This window comes from Ictidomys tridecemlineatus, chromosome 10 (genome assembly GCF_052094955.1).
Source record: "Ictidomys tridecemlineatus isolate mIctTri1 chromosome 10, mIctTri1.hap1, whole genome shotgun sequence".
NCBI classification, from domain to species: Eukaryota; Metazoa; Chordata; class Mammalia; order Rodentia; family Sciuridae; genus Ictidomys; species Ictidomys tridecemlineatus.
The window spans coordinates 72107065-72123488 of NC_135486.1; the positions used below are offsets into that span (position 1 = coordinate 72107065).

The window sequence follows — 16424 nt, forward strand, 5'->3', positions numbered from 1 at the left end:
CCCACGTAAAAACACTTCATGCTTTGTCTAATTAAAGACTCCACATCTTAAGTTGTGAACATGTCCCCAGCTAAGCCACTTCCTCTGACAATATTTTTAAGGTTTCATATAACCTCCCCTGTCACAGAGATGTTGCACAAATTTCAGAACAGGCAGCAGAGGGTATACAACACAGAAAAAGAATTACCGATATCCCTTTACACTCCAAGCAACCGCACCTTGAGGAAGGAGCTCATTAGCAAGGAGAGAAGAAAATCCAATTTCCAACTTGCAGCCTTTCCACTGAAAATTTTGATAGCAATTTCAGTCATTAGTCTCTTTCAGAAATGCTGAAGTCATTATGGTAACAGAATGAACAAAGGGCACCCTGATCCCAGGCTCATTCTAGGTTCCTAAAGCTGCTACATAAGAATGCCTGTTTCCTTTTCAGAACAATTACAGAAGCAGCCATGCTGACCATGAGAGAAGGTGGCATCTGATAAACACACTCTTTGACTTGTACTGAGAAGGAGTCTGGTTTAATTGTTATTGTTTCCTGTTTAGGATCAAGGAGCATTTTTTTTCCTTCATAGCACAGATTTTCCATCGACTTTCAGAATTATTTTCTCACAAAGGGAAAAATCAGGATGGGAACAAGCAACTTTCTGTTTTTCAGTTTGGGGCGAGCAATATCCTTCTATCAGATTTTGCAAACATCTAAGCATGAGTGTAAGAGTCAGAACCATGTGGTGGTTAAGACAAGCACCTTTTAAAATCAGTCAGTTCTAGGTTTGGGTCCAGGCTCCCCCGTAATAAATAGTTGCATCTCCCTGGGCAAATGATTTAACTATTCAACGTCTCCTTTCCTGAACCGTGAAATTAATACAATGTCAAACCTAAATCATAAAGTTGTGAAGATTCAATGAGTTATGCATAGCACCTGGCACACAATAAGCACTCAGTAAATAGTAGCTTTTGTTATTGTTCCATGCATAAAAGTTTCTGCTGTTCATGTTGCAGCAGCTAATATTTGCAGAAATCCTTTGCTCCTCTGATCACTACCCAAGGGTGGGATGGGGTGGGGGTGGAGTTCTTCTCACCCACTACCCCTAGAGGGCAGCAAGGAGCAGCAGCAGCCTGGGGTGCTCTCCACTGGGACCTACAGGGCTAAAAGGCTCTACAGGAGGCACTTCTTTGAAAAGCACCCTGGGAGTTTTGATTGGTTCTATTTGAGCTATCAAGAGAAACAAATCTTTCCCACCCAATTAATTTCATATCCCTAGGGAAATAGGTGGCATTTCAACAATAACGAAAAGAAGCAATAATAAAGAATAACATCAAACAATAATAATAGTGTGACCACAATTGAGGCCCTTCTCTCCAACTGTTATCGTATCTTCATTATCACTGATCCCCACGATAATCCTTCCAGGTTGATGTGCTAATCCTCATTTTACAAATGTGAAAATAGAGATTCATAGAGGAGAAGAAATTTTCTTTTATTAGGATGGTATCAATGCCAAAAAAAAAAAAAACATTTGAATGCAAATCTGTACAATTTAAAAATTCTATTATTTATGTTCTGCCACACTTGCAATACAGTTTATCAATCATCTTATATTAAGCTGCATCTCAAAATCTCAGTGGCCTACAATGCACTGCATTAACAAACAATCCCCAAATCTCAGGTGGCTTGTAATCCCACTCTCACTCATGCTACGTATCAGCTGTTGGTTGGTGGTGCTTCTTGCTCTTTTCTTTATTCCAGGACCTCACTGGAAGACCAGCTGCTATCTGAGGCTTACTATTCTCAAAAAAGAGGAAAAATACCAATAATGGGAGAACACAGGCTGACTCTTACACCTTCTGCTCTACAAGCCTACATTTCATTGGCCAAAGCAAGTCACATGGCCAAGTCGTAGGATCAATGGATGAGCAAACTATCAATAAAGGTGTGTAGAGATGGCTCCAGCAGACAGGAGACGTGGGAAGACAAATAATACAGTCTACCACAAACAGTTGCCCAAAAGGAAAGACCTGTACATACAAATTCAGAACAGTGCAAAGAACAGTAGTAGTCCTATCTAAACAGACTTAAAATGTACATGACTGTGTTGGATAAACTTGGAAAATTTGTGCTGAATTTGTATGGTGAAGTGCTTCAAATGCTAAGTTGGAGAAGATGTACTCTGTTCAATGAGCAGTGAGAAACAGGCAAGCAGAATTTAAAACTAAAAGTGACTGCAGGTTACCCCGCAAAGCAAGGCCACGCACACTGTCCCCTTCAAACACAACGTCGACTTGTAAGACAGAAATGTTGCAAAATTTGAAAGGCATTAACAGGTTTAGAAACAAAATAAACTTCCCCTGTGAGTTAGAAGGAATAGTGAGGAGGATTGAAACTGAGTTTTAGGTCCCAAAATCCAAGCAAGGAACCCTGGCCTTTAAAGAGCACCAAAAAGTACCCCCCTTGATTTGGAGACACAAGCAGAGCCAGACTCTTGTATTATTCAACTACAAGTCCTTGGTGGAGTGCTCCCAGCTTATGCAGGGGGTCTCCCACTTCAGAAGCTAAGGAGAGCAGCTGACTTCTTATAAAAGACAAAGGGGATTCTCAGACAAAAAAAAAAAAACTGAGCCTAATGCTGCTACTGTGCTCCCTTCGGACAGCGTCTGAAATCTCTCTGACGTTGGTTACCTTAACTAACATTATAAAATATAGTTTTGGTTTTGGGGCAATGACAGTCATGTAGAGGAAATCATAAATATGTAAATGTATGTAACTGCTGGCAGAGAGTGAGAGAAAGGAAAATACAAATCAAAACAGGCATAAATTACCTCTGAAAATGAGTATGTAAACCCAAATTCTATAATAAATGAAGAATGCAGTGCCAAAGAATGTTGATCCAAAATTAAAAACCACATTATGATTTGAATTTTCTCCAAATGGATTTAACCTTGTGGAATTTCAAAGGAAGGGTATCTAGGAGGAAATAATATCCTTTAAAAAATAGCAAGAAATTACAAAAGAAAAACAGGCACAAATGAAGTATGATTAAGTTATGAAAAAAATCAAGTAGGAATATTGAAAATGAAAATATAACTATTTCAAAAATAAGTATATGACATATATTCTACCAAGGATACAGTCACACAGAAAACTATGATTTGGAAGCAAATAACTAAATATATAACCCAGAAATCAAAATTAAAATTTGGAAATTGTAGCTAAGAATAAGGAATATTGATCTATATATATATATATATATATATATATATATATATATATATAGGCCTCCAGAAGAACAGAATAGAGGAAATGGCAGAGAATCAATATCAGAAGAGATGATTATTGAGTGCATTCCAGAGTGAAAGGAAGACAAGAGTACAAATATAAACAGTACATTCTAAAAAAGGCTAGACACATATTAGCAAAATATCAAAACAGCAATGATAAAGATGAATGTTTCAAAATCTAAGCAAAAAAACCAAGTTGTCAACAAAAGAATGAAAATGCAACTATACAGCACAGGTGACTAGTTATCCATTGAAATCCACACACAATTCTTCATATTTAAATGTGTTGTTATGCACACATGAATTTTCATGCAGTAATTCTCATTAGTGGTATATAAATAAAATCAATGTAGGTTCATTTAGTACTAAGACTTTCAAGGAGTAAGTGATGCAATTTACCCACTTATTCAAGAGGCTTAAGAATCTGAAGCCATGAACAAAGGATGCCAGAGAGGAGAAAGAGCTTCATGGGGAGAGAACTTGGCAGAGCCACATGAAATCCACCAGGAATACTGAACACGATTCCAATATGGTGGACGGAATTGCTTAGGGAATGGAAAGAGATTTGAAAACACAAGGTATCTTCTTCATGTAGAATGAGGGTTGCAAAGACTTCAGTGAAGACTTAAATGTAGTCATGCCTGGAAGAAGTGGACCAAATCTGGATCAAGATGAACGAAAGCCATAGACAGAATGATGAAAGGGGTGTCATCCTAAAGACATGACTTTTCTCTCATTAATAGTGTTTGCATCAAGCTGAAAAGATAATATTTTTGAAAGTTTTGAATTAAATAAAGTACATTATTGAAATTAATTTCTCTGTTTCTTTTTATCATTTTAGTGTAGCCACTGGGAAACAAAGTGACTTTGTAATGATCACAGCAGAAACGAGCCCCTTTCATGTTATAATTTCAAATATTAACAACACCTGCTGTTATGTTTCTTTGTATTATTTTTTTCTCATGGCCATGAGTTTTTAAAGGACAGCAGCTGCAGTAGAGATGCAGGTAGCCCCAGTGACATCCTAGTGTTTCCACTGTCTGCCTCCTCTGTTCCACACTGTGAGTCAGTCCTCTATTCTCTGTTTTATCTCTTCTTGTATCTGCCCTTAGAGAAATGATGGCCTTGTCCTGGTTGATGTCCTCAAATGATTCTTTTTTTTTTCTCTGAATGTTCTGCAACTACTTCCACTATCTTTATTGAGATATTTATTTTTCATATATCTTTAAGGAAGCGCACCCTTGCTGGATGCAAGATTTTTTTTTTTATCACTTTGAGTATATGGGTTCATTGCCTAGGTCTCCAAATCTTTTTGTTGAGAAATATTGACTAATAATCTTATTAAAGCTCATTTATATGTGATATGTTACTCTTGTTGCTTTTAATATTCTTTCTTTGTTATTGGTCATAATGCGTCTTGGTATGGCTCTCTGAGTTTTCTTGCTTGGAGTTTGTTGAGCTTTGGGGATGTTGATATTCATATTTTGTATCCAGTTTGGGAAGTTTTCAGTCATTATTTCTTCAAATATTCTCTCTTCCCTTTCTCTCTTCTGCTTCCACAAATCCCACAATGTAACTGTTGATCAGTCTGACAGTGATCTTCAGGTCCTTTAGACTTTCTTCACTTTTCCTCCATCGTTTTTCTTTCTTCTCCTAGACATTGATAATTTCCATTGTTTTATCTTCAAGAACCCTGATTCTTTCTTCTGCTTGCTCAAATCAGCCTTTGAATACCTCTAGTAGATTCTTTATTTCAGTTACTGTACTTTTCAGCTATAGGATTTGTGGGTGTACTGTTAAGTTTTCTATCTATTGACATTTCCATTTTTGCCCATTCGTTTTTTCTCAACATTATCCATGACTTTAATTCTTCTCTGTTGTAAAGTAAAATAGAGCTGCCATGAGGTCTTTTTTCCTTTTAATAGACCATACTTTTCTGTTTATTTGTATGGTTTCTAATATTTTGTTGTTCTTGCTGTTGCTGAAAACTGGACATTTGAATCTAATAATGTGGTAACTAAAAGGCAGATACTCCTCTTTTCCTATGGATTTCTATTTTTTTGTTATTTGTGTGTGTGCAAGTGTTTTATTATATAGATACCAACCTCTATGCCAAGATTAGCCTGAGTTATAAACTTAAACTTTACTAAGTTTTTTTTTTCTGAGCTTCTCCTTGGATAAATTGCTTTATAATTTTCTCTATATGTGTAGCTATTCTTGAATGTCCTAATATTTAATATCTGGCTCTTAAATGGCAAAGACAAAGAAAAATGAAGTAAAAAGGAGTAAGGCACCAGCTCTTTAAATTCCAACCATCATTTAATCTGAAGAGAAGGGACTTGCAACAATGGGAGAGGCACCACAGCATCAGCCAGTGCCTCTTTCTTTATGCTTCTCTCATCAGAAGCATCAATCAGCAGCCACAGCACAGATCCCCAATATTTGTAGTACGGGGTCCCTTTTGCCCATCCTGGCTCCTGCAGGCTATGTGCAAGCTTCTCCAGGAATACATGCACAGCTGCCTGCCATGGGGCAGCTGCTACAGTGCTAGAGCTGAAATAGACTGAAATTAACTGCATTTACTATTAAAGTCTTCCCCTGAGCATTACAAGCTTTCAGTAAACTACAGAATTCCAAAATAAGTACGTCAGTTTCTGCCAGTGCACTTCCTGTGGGGGAGACAGGTTCCTGGTGCTTCCTTCTTTGCCATCTTCCCAGCATCTTCCCTCCCAAATTGTCTATAATAGGTACTTGAGAGCAAGATAGTAAGCTGTTTCTAATAAGAGAAATGTTGTGTATCTTTGCATCCTGAATTATCTATTTACTGAATTCTCTAAATCATGTCTTCTTTTTAATTCATGTTATTCATCTTTCTTAGGAAAAATTGCAGTTGCTTAAATTTTTCATCATTTATTCCTTTAAAAATCTTAAGTGACTTAAATCTTAAGTCACAACCCCTCCTCTTATATTGCTTTAGTCCATTGCAAGTGATCAAACTATTAAACCAATAAAGGTAATTACACATTATTTTAAAAGGAGGAAAACTAGACCATAAGAATGTAACACAGAGGAATTTTGTCTAGTATTCGTGGATATCAAAGAAATACTCTCTGGGAATGAGCCTTTTGATCAAAGGTATGAACTCAATAATGTCTATATCTTAAGAATGCATAGGGATTAACTATGAAAAGCAGGTTTCAGATAGATAGAATAGCAGGTACAATGATCCCATGGCAGGGGAAATTGGTACATTCAGGGCACTGAAAATGTAGTAGGACTATAGTGAAATACATAAAAAGTAGCAACTGGTGTTGGGGAAGCCTTATTAGTCTCTTCCTATGTGCATTCAAAACCATTGAAATATGTTAAGTGGGAAAAGAAAGTCATTTACTAATATTTAGTTTCCTAGATGGAGAAATATATTACCATTTAGGTCACCCAGTCTTATAAGTGGTGATATTAATTATTCAAAGGTGACTCTAATGATGACCTTTGATGCAGGGTAAGGTAATCATTTTCCTTAATCTTTCCAAGCAAACTATACTAAGTTCATTCATTGCTGTGCAATTTATATGCCCCAAATAATACCATTTGACAGCAGCCCACAAGTAATATACCTTCTGTATCAGATTCCATTCCATTTGATACCACCTTGCAACAGGTGTTTGTTTATCACTTTCATGGGCTCGTAATATGTCAGTGCTATCCAACATTTCCCTTCAGGAGAATTTATGTTCTTCCTTATCATTAACCAATACCACCTCAATCAACACATTATCCTCATCATGTGGCAGAGTCTTAAGAATTTATATAATTTATACAGTCAAGGTTTTGACTTATACAAACAGAGAAACACATTCTCTCTCTCTCTCTCTCTCTCTCTCTCTCTCTCTCTCTCTCTCTCTCTCTCACACACACACACACACACACACACACAAATGCACACATATAATCTTTCCATTTAATTAGTAATGAAAATCATTAATGTACCAGCAAGCACACATTTGGATTTAAGATAACATCCTGCCTAAACCACCATATTTTCACTCACTCTTTATCAGTCAATGATAGAGGAATTTGAGGGGATTTATACTGTCAGTTGATGGCACCTCAGATCCCTACCTGGATGGACTGTTCATGTTTCTCTTTCTTTTCATTTGGAACTGGAATGGCTTGGCCATGACTTGCTCTGAGAGCTGGTTCAAATGATACTTCCTCACGGTTACAAAGGTCACTACTGCAAAGTTCATCACACCTGAAACCTCAGTCAAAGGGTAGGGAACTGGAAAAAAACCTCGCTGACCAACAAGTAAAACTTAGATCTGTGTCAGGGTAACAAATGGAATTGCCACAGTCAAAACCTCCCCTCTAACCATTTGTCCATGTAAATACACAAGAGTTGGTAACAGAGAGCTTGTGCAATTTACAAATGGATAAACTCGAGATATGGATCAGTAATGTGTTTTAAATCTCACACTGACAGGGAGGATAGGATTGGAATCAAGGTGTTTGGACACTTAATTCATTGCTTAATTATTCATGATCTCTGAGCCTTAATTTCTTTTTCTCTAAGATTAAAACAGTAGCATTGAACCTCCTGGGAACTATATAAGAAGTAATGATATGATTCTGTAAGAGCCCCAGCATGGTATGTGGTACACTGTAAGCGAACACTACATGTTGAATTCCTTCCATTAGTTATAAAATATATTCAATACCCCACATTCTTCCAGAACAGGTGTGCTCTGATTTGATGCTACTTTCTTACATTATAGGAAATTTGAAAAAGAAATCAAGTGGTTATATTTTTGAGGGGAAATGATAAAGATTGGAGAAAGGAGAAACTAAGTAGTAAAAACATTTATGTGAAAACCATGTACTTTCAGAAGCCCCCGCTCAGGTGTTGGTGGGTTTTACTGATCAAAGTAGAAAATGTAAACATGTTTAAAAACACATTCGATTTCATCATCAGTGTCACCAAACCAAATTAAAAGGTGGGAAATGCTGGCATAAGGGTATAAGGGTAATTATAAATGTGTCGAAGGGACACTGGAAAGGGTGTTAGGTCAGTGGAAAGGCTCCAGTAATTGCATATCCCCTGGGATCCTGTGTAAAATAACATATGCATGTTCACACATGCACTTTCTAGGGACATGATCCATACACGTCATCAGATTCTCAGATAAACAAAGGACCCCCCAAAATTCATAACCATTAACTTAGAGCAATCTTGTCCTTTAGCACTGACTGTTTCCGATAGACATGAACACATGGGGCACACACATATCACCCTCTACTTAGTATCTGGTATGGTCTGAAGCCTGAAAGAACTTTTGAGGTCCCACCTATAATCTTCTTGACATGGAGAACCAAAAGCAGTGAGAAGAAACAATTAAAGACAGTGCTACCTATTGGCATTTTAGCGTGAAAAGCATCAAGATAAGCATCAAGATGAGCATGGCGTACACATTTTGCGTATAGATTACATGATTCTCTGTAATCTACTAGAGGGTGACTCTTAGAGAATCCTGAAGAAATGGTTTTATAAGGAATCAATCATCAGGAGTTATAATCAAAATCAATACGGGACCCCAAAAGAATTCTCAACTGAAGTTCTGTGACAGCTCTTCCATATCTCCTTCTAGAACATGGAGTGACTTCATTTTCCTCTCTTGCCTGTTTCCTTCCTCACCTAGAAAATTCAATCATAGGCCAGATGATCTCTAATGTGCTGCCTGATCGACTCCACAACTGATATAGGGGCCACTTTGCTATATTCCCATCAACTTTCAGAACTCTGTCCTCCCCAGTCTTCATGGGAGCTCAGCAAGGCAGCATCCTCCTCCTATGCTCTAGTTCAGAAATTCTGTCATCTGGTTTATATAAGCTACCAGGTCCTGATGGCAGAACTGGAACCAAGATCTGTGATGCCTGACTCTTTCCTCTATACCAGTTGTCTCTAAACTCAGGGGAAAAAAAGTGATTTACAAGATGTACATCACATTACGTAAGGACAGATGGTCCCCAACTTATGGTTTGACTTAAGATTTTTCCAACTTGATGATGGTGCAAAAGCAATGTGCATCCTTTGAATAATCTTCTCTTCTGATGCTGGGCTTTCCAGGGAGCCACAGCCAACATCAGCCACAGGATTGTGAGAGTAAACAATGACACTCTACAGCAGTCTAGGTTGCTAGTGTTTGGGGACACAGGTATTCAATAAATTACATGAGATGCTCAAAACTTTATTATAACAATAGGATTTGCAAAAGTTGATTTTTCCCAGTTGTAGGCAGCTGCAAGTATTCCAAGCACATTTGAGGTAGGCTGCACTAACTTAAGATATCTGCTAAGTTTCATGAATTAAATATATTTTCAGTTTACAATACTTTCAACTTACAATGAGTTTATCAGTATATGACCCCATAAGTAAAGAAGACCTATATTTTACTTGTAAATTACACACACATGCACGTATACAATTAGTAAGGGTTATGTACATATGTATAAACAGTACTATTTCCACACTCATATGTATATTTTCTCATATAAATACATGCACTTATGTGCAAATATCCTATGTACATCACAAAATATACACAGAAATTTGAATGCAATACTAAAATGGCAATTTGTTGATGCTACAAAACTTTGCTCTTCTTATAAGCAATTTTTGCTAATATTCTAGGAAGCATGATATGCTTGAATACATATTATAATTTTTGAAATTTTTGGTTAAACACTTTGTGAATTTAGCAACATGTAGGTCTGCATCCAAATTCTGCCTGTTTCCCAGTGTGCAGTTAGTGCTGTTATAAGCCAGGTCACTCCTGAAACCTTTGGTTTTGAGTCCCTTCTATCAAATATGGACATTTATTAAAATTCAGTTTATAAATTTCTCTCTTCCCAGATGTCAAACAATCTAGTTATAAATCAGAAGGTTCTGCATTTTTATATTTTTAACAAATGGGTTCAAAAATCTCTGAAATGCTTTTGTTTAAAATTTTCAAACTGGCTAGAAATTTGTTTCCAGGCTTTTAAGCATGAAAATATGAAAATCTCCCCTAAGTGATTCACTTCAATCATTTTCCTCAGAAAAGTCACATTAGAAACATTCCCCAAAATCTATTTTCAAAATGCTCTTTCAGTAGTATAAGATCCTTTCAAAAGGCCATTATTTATTTCCACTGTTAAGTTACATTTACCAAAAAGGGTAGATTGTGTGCATTTATTACTGTGAGCTAGCACACTCCGACAGCTACTTGTCAGCACCAGAAAGGTCAACAATTTGGAGCACTTGACTTTTGAAAAAAAAAAAAACATATCTTTCCATTTCACAACTCTTCTACTACTTTGCCACAAAAATAAGTAGCAGACCTGTGTATAATAGAAAAGATCTTGACAGGCATGTTTGTCTTCTCACAAAGGATGTTTTCTACTCTACTGTTTTTCTACTCTACTGTTAAGAGCACCTCCCTGGCACAAAGGAACTGAACCATACCCCAGCGTGGAGAAAGCAAGCAGAGGAGGGATGGGCAGACCCTCGGGAACGAGAGGCAAGTCAGAAACCATCCTGCCACAGGACCATCTGTCTGATTTGCAGACCAAATGTTAGTTTGTACATTTAATAGTATCCAAAGATAGATTTTTTAAAATATATTTTTTCCCAGATGACATGCATCTTTATTAAAAGAAACAGAAGTAAACAGTACATTCATTAAACTTTCAAATACACAAAATAAGGAAGCTTTAAACATGCCAGTAAGGAAAGAAAGAACACAGTGGATTTTTTCTTTTATTAGTGCATTATAGTTATTCATAATAGTTGAGCTTATTTCAACAAAATCATACATGCATGGAAATTGATTTACTCCATTTCAAAACTCAGGGTTCCCCTTCTCCCTCTTCCCCTCCCTCTCCCTGTTCTCCTTCCTCTACTGGTCATCCTTTCCCTTGTATATTTATTATTTTTTAAATTTTTATTTAATTAATCTATTTTAATTAAGTAATATGACAGCAGGATGCATTTTGATTCATTGTACACAATGGCAGCACAACTTTTCATTTCTCTGTACACAATCTAGCATGTGTGCAGTTATACGTTTATCTAGGGTAATAAGTCCATCCCATTCCACCATCTTTTCTGCCCCCATACCCCCTCCCCTCTTCTCCCTCTTAATTGCCCAATCAAATTTGGTTCCTCCATTCTCCCCCCATCCCCAATTATGGAGCACCATTCACTTATCAGAGGGAACATTCGGCCTTTGGCTTTTGGGGATCAGCTTACTTTGCTTAGCATGAAATTCTCCAACGCCATCCACTTACCTGCAAATCCCATAATTTTATTCTCTTTTAATGCTGAGTAATATTCCATTGTGTATATTTTTTATTTGGTGCTTTTTACATATGCATAAATGTGGAATTTGCTATCGTATATTTATACATACACATGGTGTGATTTTATTAAATTTGTTCCACCTTTTCTCGACTTTCTCATACCTTTTCCCTTCCTCTCGGTCTCCTTCTTCTACTCTGTTTATCTTCTCTATATTTTTATGATATCCAACTCCCTATCCCTTTTCTCCCTCATTTTGCTGTAGCTTCCACATGTGAGAGAAAACATTCAACCCTTAATTTTCTGAATCTGGGCTTATTTCATTTAGCGTGATGTTCTCTAGCTCTATCTATTTACTGGCAAATGCTGTAATTTCATTCTTATTTATGGCTGAGTAAAACTCCATTGTATAAATATATACAACATTTTCTTGATCCATTCATCTATTGATGGGCATCTGGGCTATTTCCATAACTCGGCTATTGTGAATTATGCTGATATAAAAATTGATGTGGCTATATCCCTCCAGTTTTCTGATTTAAATTCTTTTGGATAAATACCAAGGAGTGGGTCATATGGCTCCATTCTCAGTTTTCTGAGGAATCTCCAATCTGCTCTTAGAGCACGTGCACTAATTTGCAGTCCCACCCATAATATGAGTGTACCCTTTTCCCCACATTCTCACCAGCATTTATTAGCAGTAGTAGGAGTAGTGGTGGTAGTAGTAGTAGAATTCTTGATAACTGCCATACTGACTGGAGTTAGATAAAAATTTTAGTGTAATTTTGATCTGCATTTTTCTGATTTCTAGAGTTATTGAACATTTTTTCATATAGATAAGGCCCTTTCTTGTTTCTTCTTCTGAGAGATGTCTGTTTAGTTCTTTTTTCCATTTAATGATTGGGCTATTTGGGTTTTTGCTGCTAAGCTTTTTGAGTACATTATATATTCTAGATATTAATTCCCTATCAGAGGAGCAACTGGCAAAGATTTTCTCTCATTCTGTAGGTTCTCTCTTCATGCTCATAATCATTTTCTTTGCTGTGCAGAAGCTGTTTAATTTGATGGCATCCCACTTATTGATTGCTGGTTTTACTTTTTGAGCTTTCAGGGTCTTGTTAAGGAAGTGGGTGTCTGCACCATTATGGTGGAATGTTGACCCTATGTTTTCTTCTATCAGTTTCAATGTTGCTCTTCTAATTCCTAAGTCTTTAATCTAATTTGATTTTAGTTTTGAGCAAGGTGAGAGATAGGGATCTAGTTTCATTCTTCTACATATTGACATCTAGTTTCCCCAGCATCATCTGTTTAAAAGGCTGTCTTTTCTCCAAAATATTTTTTGACTCCTTTGTCAAGTGTCACATGGCTGTAAGTATGTGGGTGGGTGTCTTCTATTCTATTCTATTGGTATTCATATCTATTTTGATGGCAACTATGCCGTTTCTGTTACTACCTCTGTAGTATAATTTGAGATCATGTATTGTGATGCCTCCTGCATCGCTATTCTTGTTCAAGATTGCTTTGACTATTTTGTTTCTCTTATTCTTCCAAGTGAATTTTAGGGTAGTTTTTTTCTAGTTCTGTGAGGAACGTCATGGATATTTTGATTCATTGAATCTGTATAGTGCTTTTAGTAGTATGGCCATTTTGAAAAATATTAATTCTGCCTATCTAAGAACATGAGAGTTTTTTCCCAATCTTCTAAGGTTTTCTTCAATTTCTTTTTTCAGCGTTCTATAATTTTCATTGTAGAGATCTTTTACCTTCTTGGTCAGATTATTTCCCAAGAATATTTTTGAGGTATTTGTGAATGGATAGTTTTTTTCTGATTTTTTTTTCTCAAAATAATTACTGCTGGACTACAGGAGAGCTACTGAGTTATGAATATTAATCTTGTATTCTGATACTTTGATGAATTCATTTATCATCTCTAGAAGTCTTATGGTAGAATCTTTGAGTCTTCTGTATATAGGACCATATATATATGATATGATAATATATATATATATATATATATATATATATATATTATCAACAAAGTTAATTTGACTTCTTCTTTTCCAATTTGTACCCATTTAGTTTCCTTCTCTTGCCTCATTGCTCTGGCTAGAGTTTCAAGAACTATATTGAGTGCCGGGAGTGAACATGCTGATTTTGGAGGAAATGTTTTCAGTTTTTCTCAATTCTATGAGATGTGGGCTTTGGGTTTGCCAAACAGAGCCTTTATAATATTAAGGTAAGTTCCTTCTATCCTTAGTTTTTCCAGTATTTTCAACAAAAAGGGGGCTGGATTTTATCAAAGGTATCTTCTGAACCTAATGAGATGATCATATGATTCTTGCCCTTAATTTTATTTATGTGGTGAATTACATTTACTTATTTGCATATATTAAACCAATCTTGCATCCCTAAGATGAAACCCACTTGCTCATGGTATGTTATCTTCTTGATATATTTTATTAGAGTTTTATGGTTATACATGGTAGTTTGGTTTTATCCTGACATTGATGTGGTTTTGAATGTGATTTGCTAATATTTTAATAAAAAATTTTCATCTATGTAAAACAGGGATATTGGTCTGCAGTATTCTTTTCTTGAGGTGTCTGTCTGGTTTTGGTATTAGGGTAACACTGGCTTCAAGATATGTATGTGAGTGCTCCCACCTTTCAAGTTCATGGAATAATTTGAGAAAGACTGGTGTTAGTTCTTCTTTAAAGGACGGATAGAACTCAGCTGTGAATCCATCTTGTCCTCAGCTCTTTTCTGTTAGAAGGTTTTTTATCGCCATTTCAATTTCATAACTTAATACTGGTCTACTTAGGTTTTCTTTCTGGTTCAATTTGGGCAGTCATATGTGTCTAGAAATTTGTCAATGTCTTCTAGGTTTTCCAGTTTATTAGAATATAAATTTTCAAAATAGTTTTGATCCTCTGGATTTCAGAGGTGTCTGTAGTCATATTTCATCTCTAATTTTGTTCACTTGAATATCTCTCTCTCTCTCTCTCTCTCTCTCTCTCTCTCTCTCTCTCTCTCTCTCTCTCTCTCACCCCCCCTTGATTTGTCTAAAGGTTTATCAATCTTTATCTCTTTGAAGAACCAAGTCAGTTGCATTGATCTTGTGTATTGTTTTTTATTCTTAATTTCATTTCTTCTAGTGTTAATATATTTCCTAAATTCTACTAGTTTTGAATTAGTTTGTTCTTCCTCTTTTAAGGAATTGAGGTAGACCATTGGATTATTTATTTAGGAGTTTTCTATTTTTTTAATGTAGGCATTTAATACTTTACATTTTCCTCTTAGAACTGCCTTCATACTATCCCAAAGATCATAATATATTGCATCTCTGTTTTCATTTGTTTCTAAGACCTTCTTGACTTCTTCTCTCATTTCTTCTATGATTCATTCTTCATGTAAAAAATTGTGGTTCAGAAACCAGCTGGAGTGGCAGGGCTTACCCCTGTGGTGCCCAGAGCAGCAACCTGGAGGGAATATGGGATGATACTGTCTGTGAGAAGTAAGCAACAGTATGAAAAGTACTTTTCTGACAAATTTGAAACATGCCTGAATATAAACTAGTTGTTCTTGGTTCAGAAGGGGTTGAAATGTTTGCTATGCCTGTACAGTGTGTTCAATGAATTTTTGCTGAAAAATATCCTATGAGAAAAGATTCTTACAGAAAGCAAGTTGAAATAGAGGCACAACAATGTATTCTTGTAATCTTGGATACTGCAGGAACCAAATAATTCACAGCAATGAGGGATTTGTACATGAAAAATAGACAGGCTTTGCTTTAGTTTATTCCATCATAGCATAGTCCACCTTTAATGATTTATAAGATCTAAGAAAACAGATTCTTAAGTTAAAGAAACTGATGACATTCCCATGATTCTGGTTAGTAATAAGTGTGACTTGGAAGATGAAAGAGTTGTAGGAAAGGAACAAGGTCAAAATCTATCAAGACAGTGGATCAACTGTGCATTCTTAGAATCTTCTTCAAAATAAAAAATAAATGTTAATGAAATATTTTATGACCTAGTGCAGCAAATTAACAGAAAGACTCCAGTGCCTGGGGAAGCCCACAAAAAGTCATGATGTCAGCTGCTTCCATCTAATAAATGCATTGTAGCTCTGAATCAGGTATGAAGAACTGTTGCCCAAGTCAAAAGCACCAGCATTTCAACTTTGTTAAACCTACTGACATCTTTTATTTTATTTTATTTTTCTAAATACATGACAGCGGAATGCATTACAATTCTTATTACATATATAGAGCACAATTTTTCATGTCTTTGTATACAAAGTATGTTCATGCCATTATACATGAACTTTTTTTTTGCATTACAATTCTTATTACACATACATACCACAATTTTTCGTATCTCTGTATATAAGATATGTTGACACCCAATTCGAGTCTTCATACATGCACTTTGGATAATGGGGTCCATCACATTCCACCATCCTTGCTAATCCCCTGCCCCCTCCCTTTCCCTCCCACTCCTCTTCCTTATCTACAATTCATCTAATCCTCCCATGCTCCCCCTCCTTACCCCACTATGAGTCAGCCTCCTTATATCAGAGATAACATTCGCCAGCTGTATTTTTGGGATTTGCTAATTTGAGGCTGGGATTGTGGTTCAGTGGTAAAGTGCTCACCTAGCACACATGAGGCTCTGGGTTTGATCCTTGACACCACATAAAAATAAAATAAAGGTTATTGCATACACCTACAACTAAAACAAATACTAAACAACAACAACAACAAAAACCTATGAACATCCTAAATGGACTTTCCTATGGTGGTACTCTTTAA

The 16424-nt window shown here is 36.2% G+C and overlaps 1 pseudogene; it reads left to right on the forward strand.

The window, feature by feature from the left end:
• Positions 1-15168: 15168 nt before the first annotated feature.
• LOC101976698 (ras-related protein Rap-1b-like) lies at positions 15169-15754 on the forward strand (annotated as a pseudogene).
• Positions 15755-16424: the final 670 nt, after the last annotated feature.